Source organism: Rhinolophus ferrumequinum, chromosome 6, assembly GCF_004115265.2.
Source record: "Rhinolophus ferrumequinum isolate MPI-CBG mRhiFer1 chromosome 6, mRhiFer1_v1.p, whole genome shotgun sequence".
NCBI classification, from domain to species: Eukaryota; Metazoa; Chordata; class Mammalia; order Chiroptera; family Rhinolophidae; genus Rhinolophus; species Rhinolophus ferrumequinum.
This window is the reverse complement of record NC_046289.1, coordinates 80,569,210-80,592,081: the sequence shown is the minus strand read 5'-3', so window position 1 is coordinate 80,592,081 and position 22,872 is coordinate 80,569,210. Positions and strand designations below refer to the sequence as shown.

The following is a 22,872-nucleotide window of genomic DNA, read 5'->3' as shown; positions in this document are numbered from 1 at the left end:
TACTTCGAAGGGGACCGTAGTGATATTCAGCAATGAGGTATGTGGCACTTTTTCTAAGATGAGTTTGCAAACTTAATTGTCTGACCTCGTATGTACCTCCTTCCCCTCTTACGACCCTCTCCCATCACTTTTTGGTCCCACTGCTCACACCTGCCTCCCACAGGACCTGTCGACTTTCAACCTAAAGCCTCCACTGAGCGGCTGGCTCCCTTGTCTCCTGTTACTCGTGCTAGGCTGTCACCTTTCCCTGCCTCTCATCTGTCAACTCATTCTCAACCTCTCTCCACCTCCTAGAGACTCATTGAAATGAGAGCATTCTTCTGTGAAACCCAGGTCCTCTCTCTTCCCTGTCTTTACTTTCATTTTGGTTGGATCCTGGGATTAATGGACAGCAAATGTGTGCACCTAATCCATCTTCATGAAACATGCCCTAGAGTTCATTTTCTAGAACAACAAACTGTGCACTCGTTGTTCTGCATCTCAGTTCCCATTCCTTCTTAATTATGTTTGTTCTGTTCTTTCTTATTTGAAGACTATTCTTGATAGAATAAGCGTTAAGCAATTTTTCTTTTCCTTTGTCATCAGTTTGTAACATTCTTGCATTACACTCTATTAAAATCTACCTTATTGCCCTGGAAAGCATTTATTCACATATCTCAGCTCATCCTATCTCTGATTCTTAGAAGTTTGTCCCACTCTTGGGTATTCAGCCTTGGCTATATCTCAACCTCTCTTTTCATTTTGAATCTAACTTTAAAAAAACTAAGTTAAACCTCTTTTTTTTTAAAGTAAGCAAAAACAAAAGGTGGACCATCTGATCTCCAAAGACTGACTGCTGCTCTATAAGCCAATGCCTGCAGGAGTTAGTTTTCAGACATTGCATGTCCGCTGTAGTGTGAATGTACAGCTCTGTGGTTAAGATGTCAGCTTTGGAATAGGATTGACGGTATTCAGATCCTGCTTTGCCACTTACTTGGTGTGTGATCTCTAGTAGGATATCTCAGGTGGCAGACATTAGCGAGCCATTCCCCAACCCTATTCCCTTTCCTCCCGAGACTCCACTTGCTAGCCTCCTTTGCAGTTAGGAGTGATGTGATAAGAGTTCCAGCCACTGGAATGGGGTTGGACATACTGTGCACAAGAACTCACAGCCCTCCATATCTCCATCTCCCCGGCTGCTGGCCTGACCACGGGCAACCTTGGAAGCCATGTGTTGACGACAGCAGGGCTTCCCTCCAAGCACAGATTGGAAACTCTACCCCATTCCCCACTGGTGCTGCCAATGGGATTTTACAGGACTAAGAAATAACCTTTACATGAGTAAAGAATCTTCTTCCTTTTTGTTAATCCAGTGAGAGTTTAGGTTTATGTTATAGCAGTTTGCTGAACCCTGACCAATATACTTAACTTCCTTAACTTCCCTTGCCTCTTCAGGATAATTCTAGCACCTACCTTCACAGTGTTGTTAAAGGACTAAGAGAGAAACAATGGATATAAAGGATGTTAATGCATAGAGCCCAGCAAATGATAAGTACGCAGCACAGATTGATTATAATTCTAGAAAACCTGTTGTTAATTACTGTTCTCTGGGATATATGATACAACAGAAGGCTCTCACGTTACAATGTCCATTCCTTGCTGCCCGAAATGCCACCATTTCTTTCTGGAAATCAATGTACTCTCTTTTAAAGAGTAATTTTCCCTCTTTAATTGTCAAATTAAGATGTTTACTGCAAAAGTCAAAAAAGAAAATCTATAAAATACAAAATTTATAAAGAACCAAACACTGATCATCTATAATCCTATCATCCAGAGATAATCACTGCTAGCATTTTAACATAAGCCCTCTCGACACTTTATTAATACGGGTTTGCATATATGTAATATAACATGGTCAAAAAGAACAATACTAAACATATAGTTGCTTTTTTTGTACCTAACATTTTATTTTGAACAATTTTCTATGTGTTCAAATATACTTTGAAAAAATGTTTGATTGATGCTTACGGGCATATAACAACTTGTTTAACTATTGTATAGATATATTATACTCCATCTCACCATTCCTTTATTGTAGGATATTTTTGTTGCTTCTACCAGAATAAATAATTGTAGAATAAACCTCCTTGTACATAAATCTTTGCTTTTCTGATGATTTGCCCTTACTGATTTTATTTTCCTTTACCTTAAAAATAATTTTGACCCTCAAATCATACATTAACTGATAGGAATTTCATCTTGATTTATGTTTTATCTTTGCTATTTCTTTTTTCTTTTTCTTGTAATTTTAAAAACAAAAATGCCCTTGGAAAGGTCCATAGATGTGTTCCCTAAAGGCTTCATGCTAATACATTTATCAGATGGTTTTACTTGCAGGCAGGAAAAACAGGACTGTACCTAAATCCTAGAAGTTAGAGGTAAAAGGAGTTCTGAGAAGGGGAAAAAGACAGGAAGTGGAAGTGAGATTAGAGATAAAAATCTGTACCTATCTCACAATTCAATATCAAGGAAAGTCTCTTCTCCTTTTGTCCCGACCATTACTAGTAGACGAGCTACTATATTTCTTTCTTTTATGTTCAATCAGAGGCAAAAAGAACGTGGAGCATTAACAAGCAAGGATCTTGCTTAATTGAGTTTCTGCTGAGAATATGGATAGTATTAACAACGAGAGTAAACAATAGCATCAATGAAACATAATCCTTGCATTAAACCCCCTACTTATTGGATGGCTTGGGTCAGTGTCTGTAGATACATCAATAATGATTCTAGCTCTTCTGTCTCTAGCAGCTAAATCAATACCCGCTTTTCAGATTAAGGAGATGCAGTATTTCTCCACTACCTGTATGTTGGCAAATGGTTTGAAATGTGCAGGAATGCAGTTTGTAGCCTTCTTGGGAGGTTTCTGTGAATCACAATTTTATATTCCCACAGCTGGAGAAGAGCGCATGAGTCTGCGACTGGCTTGACGTGCGCAGCAGAGTCATTATCTCAGGCAAATGCTCTTTTATCTCATTTGCATTTACTTCCAAATTACCTATCCTCTGGAGTGAAGGTCTAGGCACAGATATTTATTAGAATGACTAAGTGGCTCTGCCTTCCCCTCAGGCTTCCATCAAAGTGTAACATTAAAATGATGGACACACATCTGCCTTTTAACAGTCTTCACACAAAGGATGGTCACTCTCAATAACGTCCTCTTCAAGTAGAAAGGGCACCAATATAAAGTACAATCAGGGTCCCAGCAGGACACAGATGGCACACTCAGATTAGGATAACACATGGACGTTTTAATGCAGGGACTATTTACAAAGGTGTGGACAGGCTGTAGGGAAACCACAAGTGACAGAGTGATAGCCATCGAGCAGTGACCAGCCCAGTGAATGGGCCAGTTACCCATGAATGGACCCAGGAAGGTCAGAGTCGTGTGGAGATGTCTGTATTCACTTACATTTGATGGAGGGATGCAGCCAGCCCTGGGTGACCCTGCCGGGAAGGAGCCTAAGGAATAAACACTTTGATCTGACGCTCCTCTCTCCCGTGATCTCCTTCTGGGAACTACATTGGTAGAACCCAACCAGAAGGCAGACAGTGGGCCGGCCCATACACATCACTCTCCCAGGGCAGAGAGCCAGAGAGAAGGAGACGGTGAAGAGTGAACATGGAGAGATATGTGGAAGATAGCTGGCAAAGGGGGAAAGACGAGTTCAACGTGGACGTGCCAGATATCAGAGGTCTATTGGACATCAGGAGGAGGAGGTGACAGGTAGGCAGCTGCATCTATGGCTGCATTTAGGCAAGGCCTGAGCTGGAGATACACATTTGGGACTTGGCACACAGATGCTTTTTAAAGCCGCGAGCCTGAAGGATGTGTGAGGAGAGATGAGGACCAAGGGCAGAGACCTAAGGATATCCCAGCTAAGAGGCCAGAGAGAAAAGAAAGCTTGAGAGTGTGGAACCTGGAGGACAGGTGAGTAAAGAGTGAGCCTCAGAGTGAGGGAAGGAGGGAGGGCAGGAGGGAGGGAGGGAAGCAGAGAGGGAGGAAGGGACCAAGTACAGGTGTCACAGGTGTTCAGGTCAACTAGGAGGAAATATGAGAGAAACATGGCATCTCAGGTGACCTCACTGTGTTGTGTGGAGCCTAAGTGGCCAGAGCTTGACTGCAGAGTGTATTGGAGAGAATGGGAGCAGAGGAATGGAGATTGCAAGTGTGAGCAACTCTGCTGAGGAGTTTGCGTTGCAAAGAGGAGAAAAGACTTGGGAAGGAGCGCTGGCAGGGGAAGTAGGGTCAAGAAAAGATTGACTTTGAAGAAGGTTTGTATGCATTAGGTTTGTACACTGATGGGAATAATCCAGGAGAAAGAACAACAATGAGGGTAGAGGAGCGAGAGGGGCCTACGGCAGCAAGGGCACACAGGCCCCAAATTAGGTGCAGATGCCACTCAGCTCCAGAGAAACTGTTGCCAGGATTTTGGTTTCTCAAGGGAAGCCAGAAAGTGACTTAAAAAAAAAAAAAGCATGGCGTGTCCTGATATTTAAATGTTGGCAACTAGTTAAAAATAATAGTAATAATAATAATAATAACAACAACAACAACAACAACAACAACAACAACAACAACAACTAACTCTCTGAAGTCCAAACGAAACTCAGTTGGCAACCTCTCCTATACAGCAACGTTTTACCCCTTCCATGGTTACCAGGTGTGGCCTCCTGTTTTAGGGACCGTTGGAGGACACTGGCTGTCGAATCTCTAAAATCTCTGAATGTGTAAGAGTCCAGCAGTGGCGCTCGGCCGGGGCGGTTAATGATAAGTCATCGTCCCCTCTGTAAAGGGCAGCGGAACTGAGGCTGCCAGAGCCGGCTGCACATCCTATACTTAAGTCCTCACTACGTTAATACCGAGGCTTCACATGTGCCCTTTATCCCCTCCCACCTCCTCCTCACTAAGGAAACTTACTATTAGCTCAAGGCCAATGCAAATAAAGGTCACCAAGAGACACTTTCGAGCCAAACACCAAATGTTGGCACGCAGTAGAAGGGCTGATTGTAGGCTCCCGGTTAATAAAAGAAATGCCAGTCAAAGGGGACCTTCCGCTGGTCTGAAACTCAGAAGGAGACCTAGCTGTCAGTAGGGCCCCAAGCAGGACAGTGCTTGGATTTCCAAGAATGTCTAGAAACGGCACAGAAAAACTGCAGAGCCTGGCGACTTGACAGTCTTTCCATGACCCAGGGAGGGCACAGGCCTGCCAGGCAGGGAGGAAAGAATGCTGCCATCAGTCACACAACACCTTCCTCAGAGGTGAGAATAAGAAGGAAAGTACGTTGGGTGGGCTGCTGTGTTTTTATACTCACAAAACTGGTCTTTATATGAGGGTTAAAATCCCAGACCTCTCCAATTTTCGCCATGTGAATACAAGCACTAAAACTGCTTCTTGGGTCACGGTGCTGGTTTCCCCTAGTGGTGCCTGCCTCTGCCTGGAAGTATAATGTCAGCCCCAGAAAAACTGTATCTTAAATGATTTCCTCCTGCTTAAGAATGAATCACTAAAGCTTCAGTTGGAACAGAAACAGCTTTCATCTCTGAAGCAGTCCGCTCTCACTCCCCTTTTTGTCCAGTCCTATGGAGAGCAAGATGGGAAAAATGTTCCAACCATTTTGTCACACTGTTAAGCTCTAAAGCGTATTTGTTTTCACCTCCATCCTGCTAAAACCTGCCTAGGGAGAGCAAGCAAGGGTAAAGAGGGCTTGAGCAGGCTGAAGAGAAGAAAGAGAATTCTACATCAAAAGCACTTTTAAATGTCTTCACCAGGGAGGCTACAATAGTTCTCCCTGCTCTAAGTGAGGCAACAGTTTATTAAGAGCTCCTACTTGGTAGGGGACGATTCTGGGAAGACAGCAGTGTGGCAAGCATAGATTTTCAATCTCTCCAAATCACCACATAAAAATAGAACAAGAGGGCAAAACGAAAAACCAGTGGCCAACATTTATAACAGAACTAGATGACAAGGTATCCCATGAACCCCAAAATATAAGTGGGTGGAGACAAACCAACCCTCAGAAAACCTGCAAGGTAACCTGTCTGAGCAGGAGGAAGAAAAGGAAGCAATGTGGCTTCTGACTTATGGACCTGAGAACAGAAAAACCACAATATAGTCAACTGGAAAATATGGAGGACCAACCTGAGAAGAGCAGCTGAAACTGGGAGGTTTTGCCCTTACCAATGGCCCAAGGATGGAAAGGGTCCCTGTGAAATCAGGGCTCCCTTCTCAGATGGGGCCACACTGAGGAGAAGCTGCTGGGAATGCAATTAAAACTGAGCAGAATAGGGACAACAGACAACAGGAAAGTTCAGACCAAAGTGGGGGAGGGAAACAGCCAAGAAAGCTGAGAAAGAAAAATGCCACATATTTGAACAATACACAAAAACGAAAGAGGGGCTCTATGAAGTAAGAACTGCTTTACTGAACCCCAACTTTGTTCTAAAGTTGAGAAAAACTAATTTCGTGACCTATAAAAAAGTATCAAGATAGACATCATACAAACTTATTATAAAAAAAATAATAATAAGGAACTGAATAGCATCCCACAAGCAAAGAAAGCATGCCAGAAAGACATGTCCACAATATAGGATAAAATTGTAATCTGATATTTCAAAATGAGTTAAAAGACGTTAAGAGAATAGTAGAAGTCTTGAAAAAAATCAAAATGAGAAAAACTCAGAAGTGAGGTGACAGAACTTGTACAAATTAAACATAAAAAAAATCATTTCAGAAATGAAGTGCAAACTAGAAGGAACAGAAAAGCAAATATACACAACAGGTAATGTCCTAAGAGAAAAAATACATACAAAAGAGAAACATCTTAAAAACCAAAAACAAATAAAGACAGAAAGGATTCAAGAGAAAATGAGAAATATTAAAGATATGCAAAGGAGCTCAAATATACTGATGAGGCCCTGTACAAGAAAAATCCAAAGTGAAGGAATAGAACTAAAACCTGTAACTCAAGAAAAGTTTTTCTAAAATGAAAAATAAATATACTCGAAACTACAGACTGAAAAAACACTATGTACTTGAGAATATCAACTCAGGATGACCAACATGAGGCCGTATTGGGAAGTGAAGAGATTGTTTGGACACCTACGAAGAAAAAATTGTTTGGACACCTAGAAAAAGAACATGTGAATTATAAGGGAAAGAAAATTAGATTGCCAATAGTTTTTCTTCCACACAATGCTTTATCCCAGAAGGAAAAGGAGTAACATATTTAAGATACTCACAGGAAGAAAGTATGAGTCAAGAATATAATATCCAACAGTTATTTTCAAGTATAACGAATACAAACTAATCAACATGCAAGGACTCAGGGAATATTATTCCCAAGCATCTTTCCTGGAAAATGAGCTTTAAATAACCAAGATAACTAGGGCAACATTGACATAATGTTGGTGGCAGACATGAAATATATACTTTACTTGTGGAACAAAGGGTTAAAAAATGATGTAGACAAAGTACAACTATTAAAACATGGGGAAAGAGCAGATGCAAAATGTATGCACATATGTATGTATGTGTCTACACACACATATCTTTCCTAGCTCTGTTCACTGAAAGGCCTAGAAACAAAGACTGATCCAGTAGCCATGAGCGACCATAGCACCAGATAGGGTTTTAAAATATAATTTCTCACTTAAAGAACTTGGGGCTTATTAGAGATAGGAAATGCCAGGCATGGCACAGGAAGTCTACACAATAAGCCCAGAGTATCTTGTCATATCAGAAAGAAGGACACCGTTGAAGACTGCTTGGGTCATGTCCAAAGAACTTAGGAGCCACCTCGAAGAGACTCCCACTGGCCAAAGCTGTAATAATTTGAGTTTCAGCAATGATAATAAACACAGTGTATTTAAATCTAGAAATATATCTCAATCCATGAGTTCTTAAATGACCTTTTAAAAAAGGAATTAGTTACCTTTCAAGTATGACAGGGAACTAATTCATGAGAATTAGTAAATAAGGGGAAAGAATCAAACATTTATCCCTCTTTCCTTCCGTGGACTATACCGTTGACTGACTAACCAATAGTAAATGAAGGATCTCTTTGTAAATTTATCCCAACTAATCAATGGAAGGAAAATGACAGAATAGCATCATTTTACAACTTTAATGAATTAACAGATGTAGATGATTAAGAAAGCTCTTTCTGTCATAAAAAGGAGAGACAACCAGATATCATGGGCCTCCTATGAGCTTGCCAAACACCATCTAGAATCTTGCGTCTGATCCAGAGTCTATAACCAGTTGCCAATTTCAGAAAATACAGAGGACAGGAGAACATGTTGTATTGCACCAAGAGACTGCAATCAGTAAAATCCAGATTTGGGGAAACTCTCAAGGTTAAATGGCCTGGATTCTTCCACATAGATTTTAAGGGGGAAAACAGGGATGGAGAGGGAATCTATACGTTAATAGAGATTTAAAGACACATCAAAATTTTTAATACGAGCCAGACTAAACTATAGTGCTAAGGACGCACACATGCAGCATAACACTATAAAAATGCAGCAAAGTGATTATGATAAAGTCAGGGTATGGTTACTTTTGTGGGAAAGGTGGGATTGCTGGATGGGTGTATTAGTCAGGTTTATCCACAGAAACAGAACCAATAGTATATACATAGATTATATCAGAGATTTATTACAGGAATTGGCTCACGTGATTGTGGAGGCCGAGAAGTCCCGTGATCTGTAAGCTGGAGAACCAGGAAAGTTGGTGGTGTCACTCAGCCCGAGTCTGAAGGCCTGGGAAGTGGAAGGCCAACGGTCTATGTCCTGGCCCGAGTCCAAAAACCTGGGTGAGAAACACAGGTACTGATGTCAGAGGGCAGGAGAAGATAGATGTCTCGGTTCAAGCAGAGAGCAATTTGCCCTTCCTCTGCCTGTTTGTTCTATTCAGTCCCTGAACGGATGGGATGATGCTCATCCGGTCGGTGAGGGCCACCTTCTGTACTCAGTCTCTACTCATTCAACTGCTAATCTTGCCGGAGGCATCCTCAGAGACCCACCCAGAAATAACATTTTACCAGCTCTCTGGGCATCCCTTAGCCCAGTCAAGATGACACATAAAATTAGCCATCACAGTGGGTGAGAAAGTTTGATATCTTAACATGACGGTGATTTCACGTATGTTCACCTCAGAATAATTCATGAGGTTCTGTGTTGCTACTGTATTTGTGCTTTATTTTATAATAGGATTTTATTACTATAATAATAGCCCACCTGAAAGGGCTCCGCCACCCTCTGTGGGAGGGAGAGGAGTCTGGTGCTAGGTCAGGAGATGGGAGCAATTCCCCAACAGACAATGTCGTCTAACTAGGAAGCAAGGTGGCCCTTCCCAGGATGGCGAGGAAACCACCAGCACAATCTTTGATTTTTCTTACCCTGTGGGAAAGATCAATGGACCCTCCTGAGAGAACTATTAATTAATATACTGGATAATTACTATTTTTATGTCAGGAGATATGTAAAAAGTACTTTAACTTAGATAGGTCAGGACAGCTCAAATTAATTTCACAGACAACTTTTGAAAACAGTTGTAAGTAGATGGGGGTTGTAAAGCGGGTGTATGACCTTCTGGGAAAAGCAGCAGACCTTGTTCCTTACTGTCAAATCCTGTTTCATCTAGAGCTGCGGTCCATTCAACTGGGTGTACGGTGCTACAGTTATCTAATTCTTGATGACTTAATGGCTTTTAAAAACTTGTAAGACAGAAACATTTATCCAATTAAAAAGAAAGTTTCCCACCGCAAAAAGCTTCTTTGCCACTAGCATAGATTACTGAAGGAAGTTCTGCTATCTCCTTCCCATGACCGCCTAAAAAGCTTCTGTTCAGAAGCCGCTAGGTGCAGGTGCGTGCACAGATGTCTATGGGTGTCTCCCAAAGGGACCCTGAGTGCACTGCTCCACCATGGCCCAGGTGTGCAGAGGAGCATGGTGGTGGAAGAGACATGTGCCCAAAAGATGGAAGTTCAAATCCTGGCCTTTGGCACTTACTACCTCTGGGACACTGGGCAAATTAATTAACCTCTCCAAATGTTTATTTCCTCATCTGTACAATGAGGATAGTAATCACAACGATTTCATTAGGTTGTTGTGGAGAGTGAATACAGTGATGACTATAAAGGGCAGAATCCCTGACATCCGCAAGCCCGCGTGAGGTATAAGCGAGTCTCATCATTATATCATCACCAGAAGGAGAGCAATTAAGCAACAAAATACGTTAGACCAGTGGTTCTGCAAGTGTAGTCCTCAAACCAGCAGCACCTGTCTCACTTTCTTAGAAATGCAATACTCCCCCCCCACCCCAATCTCCAACCCCAGGTGCAGGATTTTAACAAGCCCTACAGCAATTCCAGGCACACTAGAGTTTGAAAACCACTGATCTAATACCATCATCTATTGAAACCTTTTGCAAACTTTCAGTCAGAGAGCTTGAACTTTTCAGGAAGGCTGCTAAAATTTTGCTTTTTTATTGACTGAGAACAGTGAACTTGAGCTCTAGCCTTGATTCTTTCAGCCAGTGATGCTGAAGAGAGAAAATCCCTGTCTGATGCCCCACTGATGCCTTATAAGTACACGGAAGGTAAGATTGTGGTTTGTCATCTTGTATTCCCTAGCCTCTCACACTCTGTCTGACAGATTGTAGACACTTGATATAAATTTATTGTCTGAATGATGAATGAAGAGTTAGAAGAAAGGCTAGAGATGATTTTAGCATCCAACTAGCAGATAAAGTCACATCTAAGGTAATCTAACTGAGGATTTGGTTTGAAAATGCTTACTTTCTAAAACTCAGGGGACATTCATTTGCTTGGCTTAGTCAGCAAATTAAACACATCTTATTAATATGTATGACTTCCAATTGAAATAGGAAAAAAGGATTAATGGTGATTTTAAAATCTCAAATAACTAAATTACCAATGAAACAGTATTTGAGGCAGTACTCAGCTCTTAGGTTAAAGAGAAAGAAAAAACACGGAAAGGATTTTAGTTGTTTCAAATGTAATTCTGAGGTTAGATTCTGGAAAAAAAGAGAGGGAAATTATTCTTTCCCTCTATACATGCATATATATTATAGTAGAAGCATAAATGATTGTTTATATCTTGAAGCATGACAAAATCCAGATTAATGAAAGCAAGAGAAATATACTGAATATGATTTATTAAGGAAGGGAATTATAAAAAATCTTATTTCAGTAAGATTTCAATAATTCTATATTTCAAATAATCTGCATTATCTCATTAAACACATCCAGGTTAAAGTTTAACCTACATATCAAAGAAAGCAAGCCGGCCCGGTGGCTCAGGCGATTAGAGCGCCATGCTCCTAACTCTGAAGGCTGCCGGTTCGATTCCCACATAGGCCAGTGGGCTCTCAACCACAAGGTTGCCTGTTCAACACCTCGAGTCCTGCAAGGGTGGTGGGCAGCGCCCCCTGCAACTATCAACGGCAACTGGACCTGGAGCTGAGCTGCGCCCTCCACAACTAAGACTGAAAGGACAACAACTTGAAGCTGAATGGCACCCTACACAACTAATATTGAAAGGACAACAACTTGACTTGGGGGGAAAAAAAAAGAGTCCTGGAAGTACACACTGTTCCCCAATAAAGTCCTGTACCCCTTCCCCAATAAAAAAAATCTTAAAAAAAAAAAAAGCAGCAGTCATATTATGAAGTTGAAGTACCACATCTTCATATAGGAAAAATATCTTTTCCTTTAAGAGTTAGTACATAAAACTAACAAGTACAATTCCAGGAGGCACAGAAAAATTAAATCCAGTTTGGCACCCATTCACACCTACAGACTGTGTAGAAAAATATTAAAGTAATAAAAAAGTGTCAGAAGAAGTAAGGCCAGGATAATCCATATTTATTTTGTTTCTTGTATATGACCATCTATCAGTGTGAATAGCTCTCAGTAAAAACGAATGATTTTATCAATATTCTCAGCAAAACATATTTGGTTTCATCAATGTAAGATCTATTGCCACCAACCTTGAAAGTTTGGTCTCCTGGCCCTGGGACAACCACCTCTCTTGGAGATGTGACACAGAGAACGAATGAAAAGCATATATTATCTGGAGCAGCTCTGTACCTTAGAGGAAAAGAAAAAGTGGGTGATTGAGAGCAATTCCTTGGTGGCATTTGATGAAATAATGCAGAGTTAACTAATGAATTAATAGGGATATTGCACCTATCATTTTTAACTTTTGGTTTAAGAGTAATCGGAGACCCTCAGGCATCAAAGGAACACCATCCATTAACTTGTAAGTAGGCTGAGGAAGATAAGGGACTCCCAAAGAGCTTAACTGATGCTCAAGGAGAAGTTGCCAACTCATTCATTCATTCATTCATGCATGCATGCATTCAGTTCTCTGTAATTCTGTCACCTTTAGAATTTAAGTTCTATACTTTAGAATTTAAAAACTAGGACAATTGACTTGTGCATTTTTCTATGTATTCTATCGACTCTTTCGGTGATTGCAAACTGCAAGGAATTCATTCCTGTAAGACATTTAGAGGCCCTCTCTTCACCCTTCCATCTTTCTGAAATTAATGAAAATACTTTAAAAATGGTCCTCTTTTAAAATTTCACAATGCTCCCTCCCTTTATGTTTCCTCTGAAAAGGTTTGTACCCCATAGCAGTGGTGTTCACAACTGTGTGATAATGGGGAGGGAAAATCACCCACCCCCTATTTTAAAGAGTCACATGCCTGATGAATCTTTGTAAAGAAAATAAATTTCCAGTACTGAAATAAGGACATGTGGGAGCTGAAGGATGCAAAAGGGACCTAAGAAAGAATAAAATGCTTCCCCCTCCCCCAGCATGGAATGACTCCCAAACTTCGCTCTGCAGCCCAGCCTCTTTTCTGAGCTCCAGGCTGGACACAACTGCCTTTGTCACACTGTCACTCTGACAGTACAGAGATCTGCAAGCCTGTCTCAAAGGCTCAGCGTTTGAGTGTGTGTGCACGTGCAAGTGCACACACACACACACACACACACACACACACTTTGCCATCATGAATTCACGAAGTAGCCTGTTAAGAGTGGGCCTTTGTGTGGGGAAGGAGCCAGGTTCTCAGTCTACAGATAGACTTGGGAGCGGTTTCAGCACTTGTTTCCTTCCATGCCTGCTTCTCATTCCAACCAATGTTGCCAATGGCAGCTGACAATTCCAGACCCTCCCAGATGCCTGCCGTGCAGTCAGGGGCTGTCCTCACTGCTAGCTAGCATTTGAAGGAGCTATTACGTACTTAGATTAACTGATGAATAAACAGAGAGAGGTCTTTTTGAGGAACGTTATTTAATAATTCTGTAGAAATTGTGCACCAAACAATAAACCTGGTGGCTGGTAACTTCAGAGGTGTATTCTCCTCACTATTAGCTCACCAATGTCTCTGAGTCCCTTCTTGTGGCTGAACTTCAGACAATTAGGCCAAGATGGCAAGAGATTACAGTACAGAGACTGATAGATTGCTGGTGCTGCCGCAAGTTGTGACCTATCTCTGAAGTGTGAAAAGTATTCCTGCTGTCACAAGGGCCTTTTCAGTTGCACATAATAAATCTCCTGTTGTTCAAATACCTGGCTTTAGGTGGTCAGCAGTTCCTTTTGTTTTAGCAACTTATAAGATGAAAAGTGAAATCACGTGGCCTCAAGGGAAGGGAATGAGTGAGGTTGTATGACTGACACCTAATAATCCCCGCCCCCAAGAGGTCACAATGTTTACCGTGTTCCACAGGCACCCGAGACTGAACAGGGCCAAAACCGTTGAGCATCTCTTCTAAAAGGGGTAGTCCATTCCATCTTTCAGCTTTGCCCCACTTGCTAAATATCCACTTACAACTCCTACAGCTGACCTGACCACTCGGGGTAGTAAACCCAAGTAGGATTTAGAAATGGGAGGACATGGTGTGTGGATGTGGTTGGGCAGCTGGTAACAGTGATGAAGAGATGGTTAATGGTCAAGACTCACGGTTTTCACTCTGCGCTAACAGGTAAATTCATCTGCAGAGACAGATTAAGATGGGTAAGGGACTCCATGAAACTGTACAGGTCTGAAAGAGCCTCTGTGGGAATGGAGAGGGAGTTGACCAGGGACACACGGCAGCACCCAGAAACCCTGTGCGTCCTGTTGAGGCCAGAGACCATGAGTTGGGTCTCCACAGGGGTGTGTGGTTTTCTCCCGTTGTTGCTGAGCAGTTTCAGGAGAAGAGGAAGCAGACTGCAGGAGTCATACAAACTTAGGCACGAGCACAGCAGCTATAGTGGTTACACAACAAGATAAGGGAGTGAGGGAGAAACAAGTGGAACCATTCACTGTGTACATTCAAGTTGGTCAAAAAAGAAAAGTGTGATAGTTCTTTTATGTTTCAACTTGGCTGTAGCGCCCAGTGGGTCAAGCATTATTCTGGACGTTTGTGAGGGCGTTTTGGATGAGGTTAACATTTAAATCAGTGGACTTACAGGAAAGCAGGTTGCCCTCCCTAATGTGAGTGGTGGGTCTCATCCAACCAGTTGAAGGCCAGAATAGAACAAAAGATTGACCTTTCCTGAGTGAGAAGGGACTCTGCCAATGGGCAGCCTTTGGATTTGAACCACAGACCTCTCATGGGTCTCCAGCCTGCCAGCCCACCCTGCAGACTTAGACTTGCCAGCCTCCATCATTGTGTGAGCCAATTCTCTTTCCACACACCACACGCATGCACACACACACACACACACACACACACCCTATATAGATATAGATGTCCTATTGTCCTACGTATTGATTGATGTCTTATTGGTTCTGTTTCTCTGGAGAACTCTGAATAATACAAAAGGTAAGTCCAGAGAGAGGGGAAGAACTAGGTGAAGGGACATCAAAGGGATCAGAAATCCTGAAAAGCCAGTTCGGTGAGGGTAACAGAATGCAGAAACGGGAAGGATGGTAAATTACTACATCCAGAGTTAGGAGAGTTTCAGATTTCAGATGCAGTGTAGATCTGAAAGAGAATAAAGTCAGAGGAGTGGAGGCAGAGAATATGGAAACTGAAAAAGCCTTTGAGGTTCGGATGCCAGCTAGGCTGTCCAATGAGCAGCACCCTCAGGCTGAGCGTGAAGCCTGGAACAGAGAGAGAGACTGAGCGAGGCCGTCCACAGACAGGGAGGGCTGCCTGCTAACATTCTGCAGTGGCTCCTTATCATCTGCAGGGAAAGCCCAACTCCTTCATATGGCAGGAAGCCCTTCATGCCCTGGCCCTTTGCAGCTACCCAGCTCATCTCTGCTCTGCCACAGCCCAGCCCAGCCTCAGCCACACTGACGTTTTTGCCTGTGGTCTGGACGCTGGCTGAAGTCTCAGCCTTCAAGCCTTTGCACATTCTATTCTTCTTGCCCTTCTTGGAAGGGCACTCCACTTCTCGCCCTACCCCTCTCTCCCCATACTGGCAGCTTCAAATGCAGCAGAAAAGAATTCTCACCTTGACAAGCACTCCTAACAAACCAAAGACCACTGGGCAATAGTCTTTTAAAGGGTCAGGAAGATTTCTTCCTATACTCAGTGATTAGCTGTACCTTGAAGAAAACAAACTGCACTTCTCTGTGGAACTGCAGGTTCTCCAAATCTTTTAAAAGGTTTCAGGCTGCTCAGTCTAAATTACAGCCCAGGATGTGAGCTTTCTAGGTTTAATTCAGGTGGCATCAGAGAACGGTATTAACTGCTTGCAAAGATGACAATGAGCGAGCTTACAGCAAGTGGCAACAGGTGGACTCACCTTATTTTTGCATAACTTTGTCCATTGGCATCTCTCTGCCAGAGTGCCAGATAATGTTTAGTGCAGATGTATCCTTTTTGCATTGTTTTCTTCTCCTATTCTTGATTTTCCCCCTACAGCTTCTCTTGAACTTAGTGCTTTATTTAAAAAGTGGTAAATATTGTTTAAAAACCTGACACAAAATAAAGTGGTAAAGAAAACATAAGCCTGGTTTTAACTTTTAAAGTATGCCGTAGTTCAATAATTAGAAGAGTGGATGGATGGATGTTAATCAATTATACTTGATTCATGGCTTTCCAACTAACACCTGGATCAGAGGCTCTGGCAGTAAACTTTAAGGAGTTCTTTCCTTGGCCCCAGAAAAATTCACCCCTTGACTCACTTTCTTCCTTCCATAAAGATTGTAGGGGGTGGGAAGGAACTTTAGGGGACCAGAGTCACTCCACTGCAAGTGGCTACCCTTGCATTGCCTCATCTTCCCAAACCATCGTCTCCAAGTTCTCCCTGGTAATGCGGACAACGGCATCATACAGTCACACTGATGGTCCGTCTTCCACAAGTAACCCTTCTTTGTATAATTAAGCAAGCTGAAGCTCTTGGTGGTAGAAACAAAGTATGATTCCTTTCTTCCTTACACGAGATGCTTTCCTTCTTTAATAAACTTGTCCTCATTCACTGTGAAATTGAAAACACAAGCCTTTTCTGATGACCAGATGGCCCAGCAAATTTAATCACTTCAGGCATTCCACGTTTCCTCTCCACTACCCTCCACAGTGGGGAAATCAAGAGGAAAACTCCTTATTCCTCCAAGATGCCAACCTCTCTTGAGTGCTGCCCCCAATCAGTACTCAAAACAAAACAAAACAAACTAAACACAGAGCAATGGAGTTGAGAGAAAGCAAATAATTGTGAAAATTATAAAATAAATCTTTCAGAGAAGGGTTATAGTACATGAATAAAAGAGTCAAAATTATATTCTTGATTAGTATTTAATTCAATAAGAATGCCACTTATTCTAATTTATCTGGTCAAGTTGCTTGATTCCAATTTCCCTTCAAACTTGTATCTAGTACTCTAGAGAGAAAAGCAAGGAAATTCTGATTGAAAATGCAGGGCTATGTGAATAGACTCTGACCCACATTAGTGGATAGCTACTTAATTCTGTGGACTGTTCCAGCCAATAAAAGTTTAACATCATTCCTGAGTTTCGTTAGGTATATGGTTTGCCTTCCATATCCATGGATTTCACATCCAAGAATTCAATCAACTGCAGATGGAAAATACTGTTGTTGACCCACGGTTGGGAATCCCTGGATATGGAGGGCCAAATGAATACATTGTTCTAGGCCATTTTATAGAAGAGACTTGAGCATCCATGGATTTTGGTATCTGCAGGGGGTCCTGGAACAAATCCCCAGCAGACACCTAGGGACGGCTGTGTTTTCCTTTGACAGTCTTATCTAGGCAAATGTATGGAACCTTCCAAACCTGTTTCTTCCATCTGAAAAAAAATGGGTACCTTAGGCTTACCAAAAAATATAGGGAAAGAAATTCAAGTTGGTAAGGTATAATACTTTCCAGCACAGATAAAATGACTACACAAAAGGAAATTATTCCCACAGTTCAGTCTCTCATATCACCAGGAAATCAAGCCTTCCCCTTTCCTCAAACCAATTTTGGAGATGGTGACTAATGCTTTTATTTATGTAGGAACTGGTAACTCCTTCATTTATTGATTAAAATGATAACATGTTAGAGTTGCTATGAATTGTCAAGAAAGTTAGTTTGCAACAAGGATTTGTGTTGACAGAGTGGTGAAGTGAAACCAAACCTGAAGTGGCAGCACCTACTCTGCACCTGGAAAATATGCTCTTAGAAAATGTGCAAGCAAGTCACATACATACTTGTTTCTAAAAGCTCAGGACACTAAAGCATTTTAAAAAGTATGACAATAAAGCTGTCGTTCAGAAGCAAAACTGGATAATACAGGTTCTAAACACTTAGGTGGCATATTTTCCTATCTTTACAATACTTCATTTCATAAAAACGCAACTTGACTAAATAGCTCCTATCTCCTATTCTTTACTAAAAGGAAGTGGTTATTATGAATCTTTATTTTTGATGTTCGTTGTAAAATGTAATTAATTGGAAGGCTTAGATACAAAAAGCTTGTTTATATGAAAATTCCTCCCTAGAAGGAATACGAAATCTCCCTGATTCAATAGAAAACAATTACTTGCTAATTCAAGACAGTAAAAACTCTCTCTCCTCATCATAAAGACATAAACTAATAAAAGCTTTTGATATTTTTGTTTATTGGAGGTTTTATGTACACTATTTATAAAAATTAGTGAGTATAGAGGGAGACTAAATAATGCCAACCGTTTCAAGCAACAGTCTGAATGCTAATTAGAAAGCAAGGAGATAGATTCCCAGCAATGTTTTTTTCCTCCACAAAACACACCAAGCTTGGAATTTGAGCCAGAGGGTCACAGAATATTTATCTTAAAACTCTGTAGTCAATAAAATAAACATTTCCTTGGTGCAAAGGAGCAAACATCACTCAACATTCCCTATAAATTCTTCAGCCAGGAAAATAGGGTGTAATAGGGAAAAAAAAGAGTTCCTAAAATAACCTTTGTGCAATCACAGGAAGCATTTAGATCCCTTTTTTCCTCCTCTTGCAGGAAAATGAAACAGTCTCTGGGTTACAGGAAATAACACAACTGTTAGAAAAATCCCTGTGTTATGAAATAAAAAACGTCACGTGGATCTCTTCTGAGTCCCATAAATGATGTAAAGGACAGCAGATGTTCAAAGACTCAGGTACTTCAACAAGAAGTAATTGATTTGTACTGGTGAGAGCGACGACTCCATTCGAGGTTCAGGAAAAAGAGGACAACAGAGAGTCACACACACAACGCTACAATCGATATGTCTGCACACAACTAGCTCCTGGCCTCATTTCAGCAAAAAGAGCAACTGCAAGAAGAGTAATGATAGCAAGAAGTGCAGAAAAAAGAAGACATGGTGGGGGGTGGGAGAGAAGAAAAAGTAGATAGGACTATTTTATTTTAGATTGCCAGCAGATTCTACTACAAATTAGTCAAAATATGGGCATGTCAATAACCGTAGGACAATTTAAGAAAAATCAACAGTTCATAACTGTGGATACAACACATATGCAAAAATTCATATCATAATGTCATTGGGTAGAAGAAAAAGTTTATAATGTTTTTATTCAATTTAATTATAGGTGTCATGAGAATAAATCCTGTAATAGTTACTTTCTGCCTTAAAACTACTTTGTCTTAGAATATCCAGTTGAGAGGGTATTTTTGGCATTGCTACGTAGGGCACATTAGTAGGCAAACGTTTTTATAATCCCACCCAAAGGCTTATCAATTAAGTCCTTCTCAGGATGAAAGGTCAAAAATTAGTTTATATAGAGTTAAATCAGGAAGAATTTCAGATTTTATAGAGATTTCTCCCTTTGTGGCTTTAATGCAAACAGAGATTCCACCAAACTTTCTAAAGACTATCTATGTGTGTTGAGACATTTCATGACCACACCTTGAATTTAACAGCTCATAAATAGGATAATAATAAAATCAATTGCACTTAGTAGATTAAAAATGTAGTTTTACATGACTTCTTAGACTATTGGGTTTTGGGAACAGTAAATAGGCAGAATGAACCGTTTAATGATTTACAGCGTCAAAATACATACTTCCCTTCCTTATGCTCTTCCATCACCCTTCTCCAGTCCTGGTTCCCTCATGGCTATATTCCTGTGATGGTTTTCTAGCTGGTCTCCCCGTTTTCCCTGATTTCATTAATGAATGCCCCTCTCTTGCACCTTGTTTTCCTGCATATGGCTGAATCAATCATATTTTTTTTAATCTTTTTTTTTCAGTTATAGTTAACATTCAATATTAGTTTCAGGTATACAGCATAGTGGTTAGATATTTATATAATTTACGCAATGTGAATCAATCTTTTAAAAATATGGTTCCCATAAGTCACTTCCAGAGTCAATATATAAAGCCAGTTTCTTAGTAACCTAACTCAGATAGCTGACACGTGCATATACCAATATATGTGTATGTGTGTTTGTGTGTGTGTGTGTGTGTGTGTTTGTTTTAATGCAAATTGCAGCATTCCACACACACTTTTTCTTTTAACAATATAACCCAGTGATCATTCCATTTCAGAAGACATGGAGCTGCTTTATTCTCCTGTAAGAGCTGCATTACATCCATTGTACAAACGTTCCACAATTTGTTTAACAAGCCTCTGTGAAAGGGGAATGAGGAGGTGAGTAAGTCAAAGGTGGAAAGACGTATTTTCTCCAAACGAAAGGTTGTATTTCTCCAAATGAAGGTTCTGTTTCATAAACACAAAAGAATATGTACACGTGTGTTAAGAAACAAAACGATGCCCATGACCCCACTCACACTCCCAACTTAAAAAAAACTAGCTTACCAATACTCTATTTACCTCCTGTGTTCCTTTCCTGCCTCATCTCCATTTCTCACCCTAGAAGTAACTCTTACCTGATTTTAATGATCATTCCCATAGGCTTTTAAGATATTTTATCACATATTTATATGGCTAAATCATATCTTAGTTGGTGTTGCTTGTTTTTGAGCTTTATAAAACGGCATTGCTGTAAATAGACGTTGCAATTGCATTGCTGAAATAGGCTCTCTGTACTGTAAATAGGCTTCTGTAACTTGCCATTTTCGTACATTATGTTCCTAAGATTCATCCATTTAAAAAAAAAAAAAAGTCGCTGTAGTTCATTCATTATCACTGCTGCATAATATTCTACTGTGTGCCTATACTACAATGCATTTATCCGTTCTTCTGTTGCCAAACATTTGGGTTATCTGCAGGTTTTTGCTTCTCTGAACAGTGCTGCTATGTATGTTCTGTGTCTTCTGCCACACGTGTGCAGTCCTCTAGCAAACACCCAGGGCAGAGTAGTACCGTATTTCCCCGAAAATGAGAACTAGCCGGACAATCAGCTCTAATGCATCTTTTGGAGCAAAAATTAATGTAAGACATGGTCTTATGTTATATAAGACATAAGACCAGGTCTTATAGTAAATAACATATATACATATGATATAGATATGTGTTATATATATCATATATGATATAGATATATGTTATATATATCATATATATACACACATATGTGTGTGTGTTTGTGTGTATATATATATGTGTGTGTGTGTGTATGTGTGTGTGTGTGTATATATATAAAAAACATAAGACCGGGTCTTATACTATAGTAAAATAAAACCGGGTCTTATATTAATTTTTGCTCCAAAACATGCATTAGAGGTGATGGTCTAGCTAGGTCTTATTTTCGGGGAAACATGGTAGGTTATGACTGCAGTAATATAACGAAGTATTCTCCAAAGTGGTTATTTACCATTTCACCAGCAATGTCTAAGACAAATCCCTTCCAACACTTGGTTTATAAGACTCCTTAATTTTTACAATCCAGTGAGTGTAAATGGCATCTCATTGGTTTTGATTTGCATTTTCCTGATTACTTCTGGGATTGAGCTTCTTTTCTTATGTTTATTGACCATTCATGTTTCCTCTTCTGTGAAATGCCTGTTTTGTGTCTATTGCCTTGTTTCCAATTATCCTTTTTTACCCCTTATTGATCTGTAGGAGTCCTTGAATTATTCAGAATAACTAGTTATAGGTGCTGCAATATAGTCTCTCAGTTTATGGCTTATCTCCTCAGTTTCTATATGATGGCTTTTACTAAAGAGACATTCTCAATTTTCATGTAGCTAAATTTATCAATCTTTTCTTTTATGATTAGTGTCGTTTGCATCTTGTTTAAGATATTCTTCACTCCTAAGGTCACCAAGGTCCTACCTTGTCTTCAAGATTTTATAATTTTATCTCTAAAATTGATTTTTATATGTCATGAGGTAGGGATCCATTTTTTCCATATGGATAATCAATTTTCCCAGCACTGTTTCCCCAGTGATCTGCAACACCCATTTTATTATAAATCTAGTGTTCAAATATGCACAGACTGTTTCTAGGTTCTCTTTTCTCAATTTTCTATCCCTGTATTAACACCAAACTGTCTTAATTACTATAAGTTTAGTTTTTCAGTTATTCAGGAGTTTTTCAGTTATTCTTGGATTTTTGCTCTTCATACAAATTTTTAAATAAGTTTTGTTAGACTCTATTAAAAGGGAGAATTATTTTTCATGAAATGCCTTTTTTTTCCTTTAAAATTTTGTCTGGAAGGCATGTCCTGTAAATAAAAAATAATTTTAAAAGATCCTCTGACTGCTTGTTTGTTGTGTCATGGTCAAACTGCCTTTCACATCACTCAAGGCTCTCTACTCTGAGTGTTTTTTCCATCCTATTATCCATTACTTTCCAACATAAAACTCCATCTCTAAGTAGGCCAGTTTTACAATAGCCCCTCCATACACCCCGTATTCAGCTGACTTGCATCCCCTTATTTCTTTGCTCATATCATTTCCTCCTATTCAACCACTTAGTCTTCAAACCTCATTCCAGATCTTTCTCCACTCCACTTCCTTAAAACTACTAATTTACTTAAAGTCAGAGTTTGGTTTTTAGTTTTAAATTTTACTTTGTGATAATTTGGTGTCTTCAATTTAAGGATGAGCTCCATAGGGGCAAGTATGGGCTGGAAAAGAACTGAAATGAAATCATTTTGAAGAAATATGAAATCCATGTTAAATGGATTTTAGACTAATCATTATGGCCAACCTTTGGGGCTAATCACAATAAAGCCTTTTACATGGATATGTTGGCTTTCTTTTGTACTTGATCTACATGAGTAACTATGATTAGTAAACTACAACAGAAAGTCAGTGATTAATGGAATTTATTTGCAAGGGACTGTTACAACATAATTCGAAAATATCTTCATCAGCAGAGACAGCCTAATAACATGTTCTCATGGTAGTTTACAATGTGTCTGTATAGTTCTCATCTGAAGAGGATGATAAAGAAACAAGTGTGTGAACCATAATTAAATCCAT

At 40.2% G+C, this 22,872-nt stretch overlaps 1 pseudogene; it reads right to left on the bottom strand.

Moving 5' to 3' along the window:
* The window catches only part of LOC117023200 (60S ribosomal protein L23a-like), a 77,846-nt pseudogene extending 62,425 nt beyond the window's left edge, over positions 1-15,421 (bottom strand).
* Positions 15,422-22,872: the final 7,451 nt, after the last annotated feature.